Source organism: Sparus aurata, chromosome 18 (genome assembly GCF_900880675.1).
Source record: "Sparus aurata chromosome 18, fSpaAur1.1, whole genome shotgun sequence".
Taxonomy (NCBI): Eukaryota; Metazoa; Chordata; class Actinopteri; order Spariformes; family Sparidae; genus Sparus; species Sparus aurata.
This window is the reverse complement of record NC_044204.1, coordinates 13,192,689-13,207,219: the sequence shown is the minus strand read 5'-3', so window position 1 is coordinate 13,207,219 and position 14,531 is coordinate 13,192,689.

Genomic DNA, 14,531 nt, shown 5'->3' with positions numbered 1-14,531 from the left:
AGAGGAGGAGAGAGGATGAAGGAGGATATGAGGCTGCAGAGGGAGGCAGAAGAGAGCAGATAGAGGATAGAGAGGCTCTTCTCTATGCTCGAGAGGATGGCCAATCAAAACATTAATTCTGTTTTTATTTACTTAATTTATGAGTTATTTCAAAATTATTTTCTTAACATTTACAACTTTACAAAATTACAACATGAATAACTATTTACAGATTATTATTAACTATTTACAAAACAATCATCATTGACAAAAATATTAAAACAGATACAAATAATGTCCAATAATATGCTGAGCAGGAGTCCCTGGCAGTGTGGCTGGGCTGGATGGGATGCGACAATAAAGACCCTGGTGTCAGTAAGACATCATCATAGTACTCAGGGTGTTTGAAGGTCTAGTCTCCACTGTCCACCACATCGTCCATCAACTGGGTTGACTGGCTGACTTGATCGACTTGATCGACAGCTGCCATGTCACTAGGAATTTTTTAGGAAACAGGCATGAATTATAATTTCATAATGTAATTATAATAATAAAAATAATAATAAAATATTTCAACAAACAAAGCTATCTACCAAACACTTGAAATAGAAATAATGCCTTTAAAATTAAAATTAAACCATAGCGATCAACAGTTTATATGTCTAGCATTAATGTAATGTATCGGTATGTTAATTACCCTTAACCTTAAGCTAGCTAATAATTCTAGAAATTATAACATTACTGTGGTTTCAATAACAGGTTTACCTCTCCACGGTACCCTCTCAACCGGAGATAAACCAGCCACCGGCGATGCCGACAGAGCCACTTCTCCTCTTACTCCACAAGGATTAGGATTAAAATGGCAATCAGGAATTCTTGTAGCTGAAACATATTTGACAGTCAAACTTTATTGTTCATATCACTTTCGTGGACCTGGCTGGCATGAATGGTAAGGGCAGGGACATCTGGTGAAGCAACCAGGAAATGTTCCGAAAGCTAGACTGTCCCATTTAACAATGGTTGACCCTGCCTTCGAAGGTCTCTCCTTCAAAGACCACAAAGGCCGGGTCTTTCGAAGAATGCAGACCCTGAACTGAGAAACAGCCAATGTACTCAACAGATTAGCTTCCAGAAAAATGCCCAAGAAAAAGCAACCATCTGACAAGAGCTAGGATGATTCTGTGGAGCAAGTCTTTGCGTTCATGTCACAATGTAGGGAACGTTGAAGTTTAAACGTAGAAGCTAAAGCAGGCCTTGCATTGTGATGATCTTCATACTTTTCATTAAGCACCATAGTGGGGTCAAATTTGCAGTTTGTCTTGTGCCCTCCCCCATGGTTTCCTTTGGACATAGTGCTTTTCTCGTTTCCAATTGCTACAGTATCTTCTAGTTTGAGGCAAGATGGAAATTGTGCCCAAGATAAAGCAACCTCTGTCAAAAGCCAGGATGATTTTGATTCTAGAGCAGGCCTTGCATTGGCCAGGAATCCAACCCAGGCCTCCCGCGTGGCAGGCGAGAATTCTACCACTGAACCACCAATGCATGAAATAATTTAAAAAATGGGACATTTCTGCAGTCGTGCGAGCATGAAGGCTTCCTCAAAAACATCTCGATTGGATATCTAGTACATCTCTTGACAGAAATTCATGGTTCCCAGAAGTTAATTCCAAGTAACTGTGGGCAATCCTTGACTTTTGCTGTGGTCCCCCGACGGGGGAACCCATTTAAGATCTCCACAGAAGAGTCTGGACAACTATTGGTTGGATTTTCACGAGCAGTGGCGCTCATGACAATCACTGTGATAATCCTCGTACTTTTCATTTAGCACCACAGTGTTGTCAAATTTGCAATTTGTCTTGGCCCTCCCCTATTGTTTTCTTTTGGACATAGTGCTTTTCTCGTTTCCAGTCGCTACAGTATCTTCTGATAGAATAGAATAGAATAGTCTTTATTGTCATTGTACAGGAGAGTACAATGAAATTGAGGGTGCTCCCGCAGCAACAAATAAAAAAAGCAACACATAGAACAAATAGCAATATAAATATAAATAAATTATATATATATAGCTCTTTAAGGTGCTAAAGGGAGGTAGGAGGAGGTAGATTGGGTTTGTTCTTGTCGGGGGGTGGTTTGGAGTGTATCCGTTCGTATTTGTAGTTCGTATGGCCCAGGGGAAGAAGCTGTCTGTCAGCCTGCTGGTGTGGGACTTTGTTGACCTGTAGCGTCTCCCAGAGGGCAACAGATCAAACAGGGGGTAGGCAGGGTGTGAGGGGTCTCCTGTGATGGCCTTGGTTCTCCTGAGACAGCAGGATGTGGCGATGTGTTCCAGGCTGGTCAGAGGGCAGTCGATGGTCTTTTGGGCAGTGTTTATGACCCTCTGCACCGCCTTCCTGTCCTCGGCTGTTGAGCCTGCGTACCACACACTCAGACAGTACGTCAGTACGCTCTCCACAGAGGAGTGATAGAAGGCCAGCAGCAGCTTTGTGTCCAGTTTGTTTTTTCCTGAGGACACGCAGGAAGTGTAGTCGCTGCTGAGCCTTCTTAACCAGGGCCCTGATGTTGTAGGTCCAGGAGTGGTCTGCGGAGATGTGGGTGCCCAGAAACCTGAAGGTGGTGACAGTCTCCACCTGTCTCCCTGGGGGTGTGGTCATGTCTGTTCTTCCTGAAGTCCATGATGAGTTCTTTTGTCTTTTGGATATTCAGGGTCAGGTTGTTGTCTGAGCACCATAGCGACAGTTCCTCCACCTCAGCCCTGTACGCTGTCTCGTCCTCGCCTTGGATGAGTCCAACCACTGTGGTGTCATTCGCATATTTAATAATGCGGTTGGTTGGGTGAGTTGGAGAGCAGTCGTAGGTGTACAGGGCGTACAGAAGAGGGCTCAGAACGCAGCCTTGAGGGGAACCAGTGCTGAGTGTGAGTGCAGTGGAGTGGTGGGGGCAGAGTCTCACAGACTGTGGGCGACTTGACAGGTAGTTTCTAATCCAAATGCAGGTGGGGAGGGGGATCTGTAGTTCCAGCAGTTTGGTGATGAGAATGTCTGGAATTATGGTGTTAAATGCTGAGCACACACACACACGTACATAAGCAAACACACTCTGCAAGCCTGAATGATTGATGTGTGTGTTTGTATGTGTCAGTGTGTGTGCATCAGATGAATTTTTGTGGGTTTGATACATGAGCTGTAATTCTGCAACAGCATCACAGCAGTATGCCCTATTGGTGCTAATCCATCTAGCTCTCATGATCTCTCTCTCTCTCTGTCTTTCTATCTCTCTCTCTCTCTCTCTCTCTTGGGTCGAGCATGATCAGCTGGTTGATGCCTCCCGCATGAACAAGGCTGTGGTGGTGTTTGTGAAACAGGAGCAGTGTGTTTATAAGTTGGTGGAGAGTGGGGTGGTGATTCAGGATGTGTTTGTCCAGGTGTCTCCTCTGGCAGTGCCGTCCACTAGTTACTGTGTCTGGTGTCCCGCCATTCAGCCTAAACAAACTGCTGGAGAAGGAGTTGTGGAGGTTTGGGAAGTTCGCCAGCGGGTTTAAGACAGTTGGTTTGGGATGTAAAGGTCCTAAACTGAAACACGTGATGTCTCTGAGAAGACAGGTGTTTATGTTCCTGGACTCACAGAGCCTGGACGTGTCCTTCAGGGTCAAGTATAGGGAGGGGTTTTATATGGTGTATGCCAGTGCTGACCTTTACTCTCTGGAGGAGATCAGTGGCTTTCTAGATAAGACTTTTGGAAAGTCTGTTAAAGTGAAAGATTATTTTCAGGACACAGGAAAATGTGTGCGTTCAGCTATAATTTAAAAAAAACAGGTTTGCTTTGATGCCCTGAATGAAAAGAAACGCTACAGGTTGAAGAAACATGTCACCACGCTCAAAAGACTGCTGCCGTTCTCAGAAAGAGAAGGTCAAGTAAACAGTGTCATGCATCACAGGGTGTTTCATATGGCTGAATGTCTGCTGCTGCTGCTGCTGCTGTTTCTCTCTGCTCTTTCCCTCTCCATGGATGGGCTTAGGGTGGGATCTTTAAACATGAATGGAGGGAGAGATAAACAGAAGAGAGCGCTGATTAAAGAGACTTTTCAGCAGAGGAAAATAGATGTAATGCTTCTTCAGGAAACTCACTCTGTGCTGGCAACGAGACTGACTGGGCTTCATGGACCAATGTCTCTTGTGTTTTTAGTCATGGAACACATTTTAAGGGGGGAGTGGCCATTTGTTTCTCAACAGGGTTGAATTTTAAAATCCTGTCCTCAGTAGAAATAGTGAGAGGTCGGGCCCTGGTGGTTGTGGCAGAAATAGATGGGGTCACTTTTTCTTTTATTAATGTGTATGCTCCAAACACAGGATCAGACAGAGTGAAATTCTTTGAACAGTGACGAGACGAACTGTCTCAGTTAAATCTTGTCAACATCATAATGGGGGAGATTGGAACTGCACAATATGTTTTATTTTTGACAGGATGAATGAAGAACCTCATCCAAAGTCATCCAGGATACTGAACAATTTGGTTGCTCTTTTAGACCTCTGTGACACATGGAGAGTCAAACATCCAGGTGACAGAGAGTACACCTGGTTCAGAGTCAGTAACAACAACACAGTCAGTGCAGCCAGGTTAGACATGATATACATCTCTCACAGCCTCAGACCAACACTCAGTGACAGCTCCATAACAGCAGTAGGTTTTACAGATCATCATCTCATCATGGCCACTTTAATCTCCTCTCAAACAAGAAAAATATCCTCTTATTGGCATTTTAACAACAAATTACTTCAGGGTAAGGCCTTTTGCCAACAGTTTTGTTTGTTTTGGAATAACTGGAGAGGGAAGAAAGGGCATTTTGTTTCTTTAGGTCAGTGGTGGGAATTAGGAAAGGCACAGGGTTTTTTGTCAGAAGTACACATCTTACTCCACAGCCAAGGCTAAAGCAGCTTAAAAAAAAAAACTAGAAGAGGAAATAAGGCAGTGTGAAAAACACATAGATGTTCAGTCGAACAAAGACATGTTGGGGGAAATGAAAAGAGACTTGAGAGTTTTGTTACAGGAGAAAGTGAAGGGGGCACTCATAAGATCTCGCTTCATCGGACTTAAAGTCTGTGTAAAGCAAAATCATCCATTTTCTTCTAAACACATTAAACAGGTCATAAATGTGTTTACTTAAAACATGTAAAAGCCATTCGACCATTTAGAATTTAATTTTGGAGCTAGGCTCACAAACTGTTTTTCAATATTTCTGTTCAGGATTTAATGGGCGGGTCAGAAATCATGCAAATCATGGCCGCGTTACGTAACGCAGCCATATGATTTGCATAAACCCGGCCCTGCTGCGGAAGTGGTATAAATACGTTCAGCGCGTCAGCTTCAGCGGTTCTCCCACTCGCTCTCCAGTCTTGGATAGCATTGCTTACAATAGTTTGCAGCTAGCTAACCAGCCAACCAGTCAGCTAACCAGTCATGTCTCCTCCACATCGCTTGTGCATCTTTCCTGGATGCCACAGTGTGTAGAGTGACGGCACTGTTAGCTTATTTAAGTTTCCTAAGGAGGACAACATAAGGAAACGGTGGATCGATTTTGTCAAGAGGAGCTAACGTTAATGTGGGGAGTTAAACATCACCACCAACACCTCTCTGCAGTGTCCACTTTACCCCTGATAGTTTCAGCAACTATCACCAGGTAATGTCTGGATTTCTGCAGAGTCCGTTGACGCTGGTCACTCAGCATAATGTGGCCGCCGCAGCCGACCCTCTCCGTCCCACTGACAGCGGGTCCCACCGGCGGTATGTGGCGGTAGTATATGGGCCGCATTATTGCTGAGCAGTCCCAGTGTGAACGGATAATCTGGAGGCGCGGAGCGAGGGCGTGTCGGTCTGACAGTCTGATAACTGCACAGGTCCTTCACTCAACTAAATACAGAGAAATGTCCCACAAAGCAACGTTACATGACCGAACAAAAGTAATGTAGTAACTGTCTTTGGCAACTTATATGAGGAAAACAAATACCACAGCTGTATGTGGAGAAGCGTCTGTCCTCCTGTCCGTCCTCCGCCTGTCCTCCCGACTCTTCGTCACATTTCTGCTCAGAAAACAGCGTCTGTCACCGGCAAAGACTCTAACTCACCAGGTGCTTGTGACGAAAATAAATCACCGCAACCGCCAGCCCTCCTGACCGAGACTTCAGGGAGCTTTCCCCCAGAAAACAGCCTCCGTCCCCGCGACTGACAGAGTCAGACAGCGTCCTGTTTACTGATGGTGATTATGTATAATTATGTAATTTAGCGCGGAAAACTTAATTCTGTCACTTTCAAGGATGTTTGGTGGGTCAGGATCTTAACCACTACACATTATAACAGCATCCATATGATTATAAACTGTCCGCGGGTTTAGATAGACAAGGGGAACACCTGGAGAAACACCGACGTCATTAACATGACGTGTACCGTCACGCTGTAGGCTGCGTCCTTGTGCAGTACACGGAAGCCCCCCCCCTCAGCGTTTCACAGCAGAAAGAAGTGCTTGTTTTTATCTTATCTTATCTTATCTTATCTTATCTTACGCGGTAATATTACCGCGTAAAATAAGTAAGATAAAGATTACTCCTCACTGAAAAAGTGGTCAGATTAGAGTAACACATTACCGGCATCACTGTACGGGCTCGGCTCGGTCGGTCAGGCTTGATTTTTTTTGGGCCAGATCTAAGCTCTAAGTGTAAGTGTGTGTTTATGTATGTTATACATGATGTACATTTGGGCAATTAAATGCATTTTGCTGAAGGTGCAAATCCTGAAAATGATTTTACATCGTGCATCCTGTCATGCCCATGTAATGTTTGCAAATGTTATTGCATTTAATCATGACATGATTTGGCCTCATTCTCTGAGTGGAGTCCATCTGACAGCACAATGATGATCTTCAGGTAATATTTTATGTGCACCAATATAGCTATGACAAGGAATTATATGTAGACTGGGGTTTTACGTTTGTGTGTAATGTAAAACATGGACTGTGAGGAACGAGGCTGAGCACTATCAGTGTCTGACTCAGAGTCCGTTTCTGGCTCTGATGGCTCAAACAGGTCGGGCTGGGTCTGTCCGATGATGCTGTTAGCTTCCATTGTTACTGTAGGTCACGTCCTTGTACAGTACATGGAGGAGGCTCCCCCCCTCGGCGTGGTTCCAGCACCTCTCACTGACACGCCCCCAGCGTTCCACAGCAGAGAGAAGTGCTTGTTTTTCCATGATTTTGAGACCTAATTTTATATACTTGGCAATTTTTTAAATCTTTCAAATTTGGCTCAGTGGTCAATGATACATGTTTCTGTGGTGTGACAAACTCATAACAAAAATGTATTTCTGCTTTACATGGACTTTAAAGACATGGATGCTCCAACTGCCTTCTTTTTCAATCTAGAAAAGAAGGAGGCAAGGGAAAGACTCATGGCCTGTCTGCCTCTTCCTGATGGGAGGATGACAACAGACCCGGCAGAAAGGAGACAACATGCTGTGGATTATTAATCCTCTCTGTTCGGGGCTGAGGGATGTGACAGGGCTGTGCTGAGGAGATTTTACAGGGTTTTCCTCAGTTCAATGATGGAGAGAAGGCTGACATGGATAGAGAACTGAGCCTGGAGGAGCTGACCACATCGGCACAGCAGCTGTCTCAAGGACAAGCTCCAGGATTAGACGGGCTGCCGGCTGACTTTTACCAGCAGTTCTGGGGCATCCTGGGTTTGTTATATAATGGTGCAAGCAGCATGATGAAAGTAGAGGGGGGGCTGAGTAAACGTATACAGGTCCAGAGGGAAATAAGGCAGGGCTGTCCACTCTCTGGTCAGTTATACAGCTTGGCTATTGAACCTTTGCTTAATAACATAAGGAACAAACTCAAAGGTTTCCATCTGCCCAACAGCTCACTCAGCTTGCATCTAACAGTGGCTGCTTATGCAGATAATGTAAACATTTTCATAACAGGACAAGCTGATTTGAGCTTGCTGAGAAAAAGCCTTGGACTGTACCAAAGAGCCTCCTCTACTCAGGTTAACTGGGCTAAATTTGAGGCTCTGTATTGTGGCTCTTTAAACATAAACATGATGCCTGTTCTTCCATCAGGACTTCAATGGAAGATGAATGGGATGAAGGTTCTTGGGGTGTATCTGAGAGTTCAAGATTTCCAACAACAGAACTGGGAGGGTGTGGCAGTGAAGGTATGTGCTAGGTTGTCTAAATGGCATTGGCTGCTGCCTCAGCTGTCATACAGGGGACAAGTTTTGGTTATTAATAACTTGGTCGCCTCGACACTGTGGCATAGGTTATAAGTGTTATCTCCACCAGGGAGCCTGGTAGACGACATCCAAAAGCATCTGGTGGATTTCTTCTGGGCTGGACAGCACTGGATCAGGGCTGCAGCTCTTTATATTCCAGTGGAGGAAGGAGGACAGGGACTGGTGGATATAAGAAAAATGATGTCTTTCAGACTCACCAGGGACTCTGCTGCTTCACCTGGCAGGTGGCTCTTGGAGGAACCATTACTAAACAATAACTTTATAGCATCACAAATACTGTCATCCTCCAGTCTGTGTGGTGCTCTGCAGAGAGCTGGATGTCTCAAACTGGGACATCTGATGCACGACGCAGGGACGTCTCTCGAGGGTTTAGCTCAGAGGGTGGACATCAGGTCCACTAGGATCCTAGACAGACTGGTAAAGGAGGTCTGTGCTTCCCTGCCAGGACCCGCAAGGACCTATGTCAATAACTTAAAATGTAATGAACTGTAGGATGACAGAGGCCCTTACAGTTTTCCAGCCATAACAGTTGCTCCTGTGGTGGGGGAGTGGCAGTAGGAGAAGGACAAACTACTGACTTTCGTTACTCCCAAGATTTGGAAGTTGGAGTCAATGGAGAAGCCAATATATCAGCTGTGTGTAAAGGTGTGTCGTCTGGGCTCCTTGGTCGGAGTGAAAGTGTCGAGGTGGACTGAGGTGTTTGGCCGGGATAAGTCTCCGAGAGGCAGCTGGAGGTCCTCTATTGTATAAGCTGCCTGTAGAAAAGCGTTCAGCTGAGATTCAGTGCAGGATTATACACGGAACAATAGCTACGAACAGACACATAGCACACCTGGACCCTGGTCATGGGGTGGGCTGTCCGTTCTGTGCTTGTTCACCCAGTGTCCCGCTTGGCTGATCTGCTGGGGCTGTTGGAGTCTTGGGTTTCAGGTTTTGGGGAACAATTTTCTTGAGATTTGTTCATTTATGGTCCCAAATATCTGGTGAGAAAAAAACATGCGTGTACTGCTGCTCTCTTTTTGATTGGTTGTTGGTTGCGCACTTGTTTGTTGGCTTTTATTTGTTCCGATGATGCATACCTGACTTTAATTAATCTTTGAGAATAACTAAATAAAGTTATTTTTAAAGTCAAAGTCTCTCTCTCTCTCTCTCTCTCTCTCTCTCTCTCTTTCTCTCTCTCTCTCTCTCTCACTCATACACACACACACACACACACACAGATTTTCAAAGTATGTCACTGTCTTCTTCTCGACTTGATGAACAAAACACAGCAAATTGACAACAGTCAAAATGAAAAATGTACAGATGTATGAGAGGGACCACTGGCGAGTTGCAAGATGGGAAGGAGATGAAATTTGAAAGTAAGATGTTGGCTACTTATCCTATTGTGAAAGATGAGAGCATAGCTTAATATATGCTAAAAGAAACAGCAACTGTTGGTTAGAAGGTAGATTCAGTTCCTGCTCTTTGCTCAATTGGTCACTATTACCAACAAGGCTATCATTGTGCTTTCAAAGCATTGAAAATGACATATTATACCATAATATACCAAACTTTTGGTAATTATGACTCATTTGCACACCAAATATGTAAATATAGGGCCAATCGGAATTCCCTGTTACTCATCAAACCACATCTGGCCACATGTAGACCTTCAACTAGAGTTTTACCAGCCATGACATATCATGTAAACACATCGTGTTATACAATGGAAGTTTTTCCTTGGAATGTAATTGTCCCGCCAAATAAGAGGAGGCCTAGTGGTTACTGAATGAAAGTCTTGCTGTTGTACCTGGTTCAGACCAATTTACGCACAGCCATCAGGTTGTTTTTATTTGTGGTTGCAATCACTGCCACACGAATAATGAAACAACGTCCCTTTGGAATGATGTAAATGGAACAATGTTCCCCAATATTTGGAATGTTTTATAGAGGTTTTGATATTGTTGCTGCTGAGGCCACTCGGAAAGTTCCAAAATCCTCCCAAAGGAGCCAGAACACAAGCTACTATTTGTAAGCCCTTGGCTGCAATCATACTCAAAGTCAAAGCCAACATCAACCAATGTAGAGGATGACTCACTCCATTAATCCTTTAACTGATTCAAAGACTTTTGAAAGTAGCACAAAAAACAGCGTTTTTCAAACTTTTCCGATGAAAAGAAAACTGAGTTTATCCTGGTGTCTGCTTCAAAAATGTACCCATCATTATTTTTAACACACTACATTTGATAAAACTGGAAGGACAGTATTTCTTTTTTGACCACAATGAAGCCAGAATATGTGGTTCAGACCTGATCCATCTGTCCATATTTGTATCATCCATCTCAGGCATTTTTTTAGATGGTACTGATCAGATATTCACCATCCCCAATGAAGCAAAATCTGAAGAAAGGTTTTATTTAAAACTTGGTTGCAAGTCTGACAGCTTTGTCCACTCTGGAATTGACTCAGCAATGTTCGTGCTTTAGCTAGTGCTTTTACTTTAACTAATGTTTTCACACCTCAGTTTAGAAATGCAGTCCAACTTTGTACTAATACTACTACTTTTTTGTAGTTTTTTGTACACCTTACACTAACCTTTTACACACTTACACTAAGTAGACTCAATGATGAAGGGTCATAAAGTGAGTCATCAATGTGCATGTGTAGATCCATTTATTGAAGATCCAGCATTTCATGGCACACTTCCAACAGAATCAAAAAAGTGTTTGTTTCTTTCCATTCATTGGCATTTATATTATTTCTAATGTAAGGCCCCATGGTGGCCAGGCCACTCAAAACACAAATTGGGTCTTCCATCCATAAACTAGCTTTACTAGAACAGAACTTCCTGATTCCATCAAGTAAGGTGATGGACAGAGGACTGTTTGCAACATGATTAAGTGCAATCAGAATCAGAAACAGAATCAGAATCAGAATACTTTATTAATCCCCTGGAGGAAATTGTTTTTGTTCCAGATGCTCCGTGCATAGTAGAATAGAAATACAGCATGAGTGGAAACGAAAGATAAAGATATACATAAAACAGTAAAATAGACAATAAAATAAAATGAAATAACATAATTAAGTAGACAGTAAAATAAAATGATAAAATAATGAAGTAGACAATCTGGAAATATATACAATATACAGTGAAATAGTTAGCATTATAAATTAAATGAGAATGAGTAATGATAATATTTTTATTTTTTGGGGGGATAAATATATACATAGCAAAATGCATCCGATCATCAGAGGGAGGAGTTGTAAAGTTTAATGGCCACAGGTAGGAATGAGTTCCTGTGGCGCTCAGTGATGCATTTAGGAGCAATTAGTCTATGGCTGAAGGTGCTCCTCTCTTTGACCAGAGCATTGTGGAGAGGGTGACTATGGAGGACCAAACCTGACATAAGTATAAATAAATAAATAAATAAATAAATGCATAAATGCATAAGTAAATACATAAATAAATAAATAAATGCTGAAATAAATTTATAAATAAATAAATGCATAAATAAATACATGCATAAATAAATGAATAAATAAATAAATGCTGAAATAAATGTATAAATAAATAAATAAAAGTATAAATAAAAGAATAAATGCTTTTTATTTATTTATACATTTCTGTTCACCTACATTTATTTATTTCTGTATTTCTGTTCACCTACATTTATTTATTTCTGTATTTCTGTATTTCTGTTCACCTACATATATTTATTTCTGTATTTCTGTGTCCATATGCAAATGAGGAGGTAGGAGGTCCTTACCTCAGTCAAGAGCATGATTGGTTACAGGAGTGTGCTCGATGAGGGTCTACTACTTCTGCCTTACTAGCAGAGCTGATTCCTGTACACTGTACAGGGATGTTGCTGGCTACCAGCAAGCCCGCTCAGCTAACTGTTAGCTGCAGTTGTTGACATTTGTTCATGTAGCTCTGGTTTAGTTATGAATTTGACTGGCGTTCATTTTAACTTGCGAGGGTCCCAGGTGTTCTGGTGGTGTGGTTTGAGAATCCCGTCTGGAGAGAGAGGGGTGCTCAGCCATGTCCGCTAACCAGGAAAAACATTCTGCTCATCGCTCCAAGTCATGTATATGTGTATTCTAGACGAGCGCTACAGAGCACAAATCGTCCAAAAGTGCATGTTGTCGGTCTCATATCTTTGTCGTGAATGTCTGTACTCTCAAATAACTCATGGGTGGAACAGGCTGAGGCATTTGTTCACGCCGAGCGGCTCGAGAGCGGAGCGGAGACCCCTTTTAGCTCTTATGTTAGCTGTTAGCTGCTCGCTGTAGCGCAGCGTCCAGGCTACCTTGTGACACAGGTTACCATCGGGTATTTTTCATTCCGCACTGTTCAAATGGTCGCTTAAAGCCATCGTTCTGAGCCGCATACATCGTTATTAAGCTGAAGCTAAGTCGGTGTGAAAACTGTACACTGTCATACAGCCTGCTGGTCAAACAGTCTGCAGAGTACGTTGACATCCAGCCCGAGCTCAGCGTGAGGTCAATCAGCTGTGGCAAATCGTGAGACGTCCAGATCAACCTGTGATACAAACACCAGTAGCGACAATGGTTCACAGGAAAGCCCAGACATGTATTTCACTCTCGGTGGTAACATGTGTCAACAGTTAACCTGGACGCTACGCTCTTAGCGCTACAGCGAGCAGCTAAAAGCTAACTAGCAGCTAACTGCTAACAGCGGTGTCCACGCCGCTCTCGAGCCGCTCGGCGTGAACAAATGCTTAATACTGTTCCACACATGAGTTGTTTAAGAGTACAGAGATTCACGACAAAGATATGAGACCGACAACATGCACTTTTGGACGATGTGTGCTCTGTAGCGCTCGTCTAGCAGTGGTTTGCAAGTCGCAGCCCCGGCTTCTCCGTGTGGATAGAAGTGTTCAAGCCACGTCAAAACGAATACACGTATACATGACTTGGAGCGATAAGCAGAATGTTTTTCCTGGTTAGCGGACATGGCTCTCCAGACAGGATTCTCAAACCACACCACCAGCACATCTGGGACCCTCGCAAGTTAAAATGAACGCCAGTTAACCTGTCACACTGGTCGAGGCCATTAAGCTAACTGGAGCTGTTTTACAACGTTACAGAGAGCGAGGCTTGAGATCAGGAATCGTTTGCTTTTGTCTGGCTCTCCGATTTGACCAATCATGCTCTTGACTGAGGTTAGGACCTCCTACCTCCTCATTTACATATGGACACAGAAATACAGAAATAAATATATGTACACTGTAAAAAATGTCTGTAGAAATTACGGTAAAAAACTGTCAATAGCAACAGTAAAATACCGTAAAATAAAAAATTGTATACCACTGTAGTAAATACATTAAAGAAATGTATTTACACAAAGAATTACCGTAAATCAAGAAACAGTAAATAACTTAAATTTTATGGCCTTACTAAGTAGAAAATATGGAATTTACTGTGAATGTTATAAAAAGTTTGCTAAATTCACGGTAAAATACCGTAATGTCACAAGCGTGTAATTACCCTAAAATTGACGGTATCATTCTGTCTGAATTACAGATTTTGCTGATGTTTACGTTTAAATTTACGGTACACAACCATTAAATCATACCATCATTTGTATAGAAAGTAGAATGTTAAAAAGTATGGTATATTTAAGCAATACATCATGACAGGCCGTGGTATGTGCTTATTATATCACAGTTAAGGGGCATTGTTCGGGCCGACACAAAGCACTTAATGCAATAGAAAACTATAAATGTTGTATTATTGTCAAAACACAGTGAATTAAGATAAGATTAACTTTATTGTCCCACAGGAAAACATAGGCCTACAACAATCATTAGAGTTTATCATATAGAGTTTTATTGCAACATTGTTAACACATCCTTTTTAAATAATATGGAAGCCCATTTCCGCCACTTGATGAAAAAAAATTATGAGATACTAAGTCAAAATTATGAGATAGCTAAGTCATAATTATGAGATACTAAGTCAAAGTATCTCATAATTTTTGTCAAGTGGCGGAAATGGGCTTCCATTAAATAATAGTATATTTTATTTTATATCTTTCTTTTGTATAGTGAAAACACAATTTCTATTTTTATTTTATTCTTGTACATGTCCTTTTTTTATTATATGTAAAACATGACAATGAAAACGTTGTTGTGTTTGTAGTTGTTCGTGTCAATAAAGCTTTATTGAATTGAGGAGAGAGACACAGAGAACGACAGAGAGAGAGAGAGAGAGAAAGAGAGAGAGAGAGAGAGAGAGAGAGAGATGACCGCTGAGTTAACGGAAGCT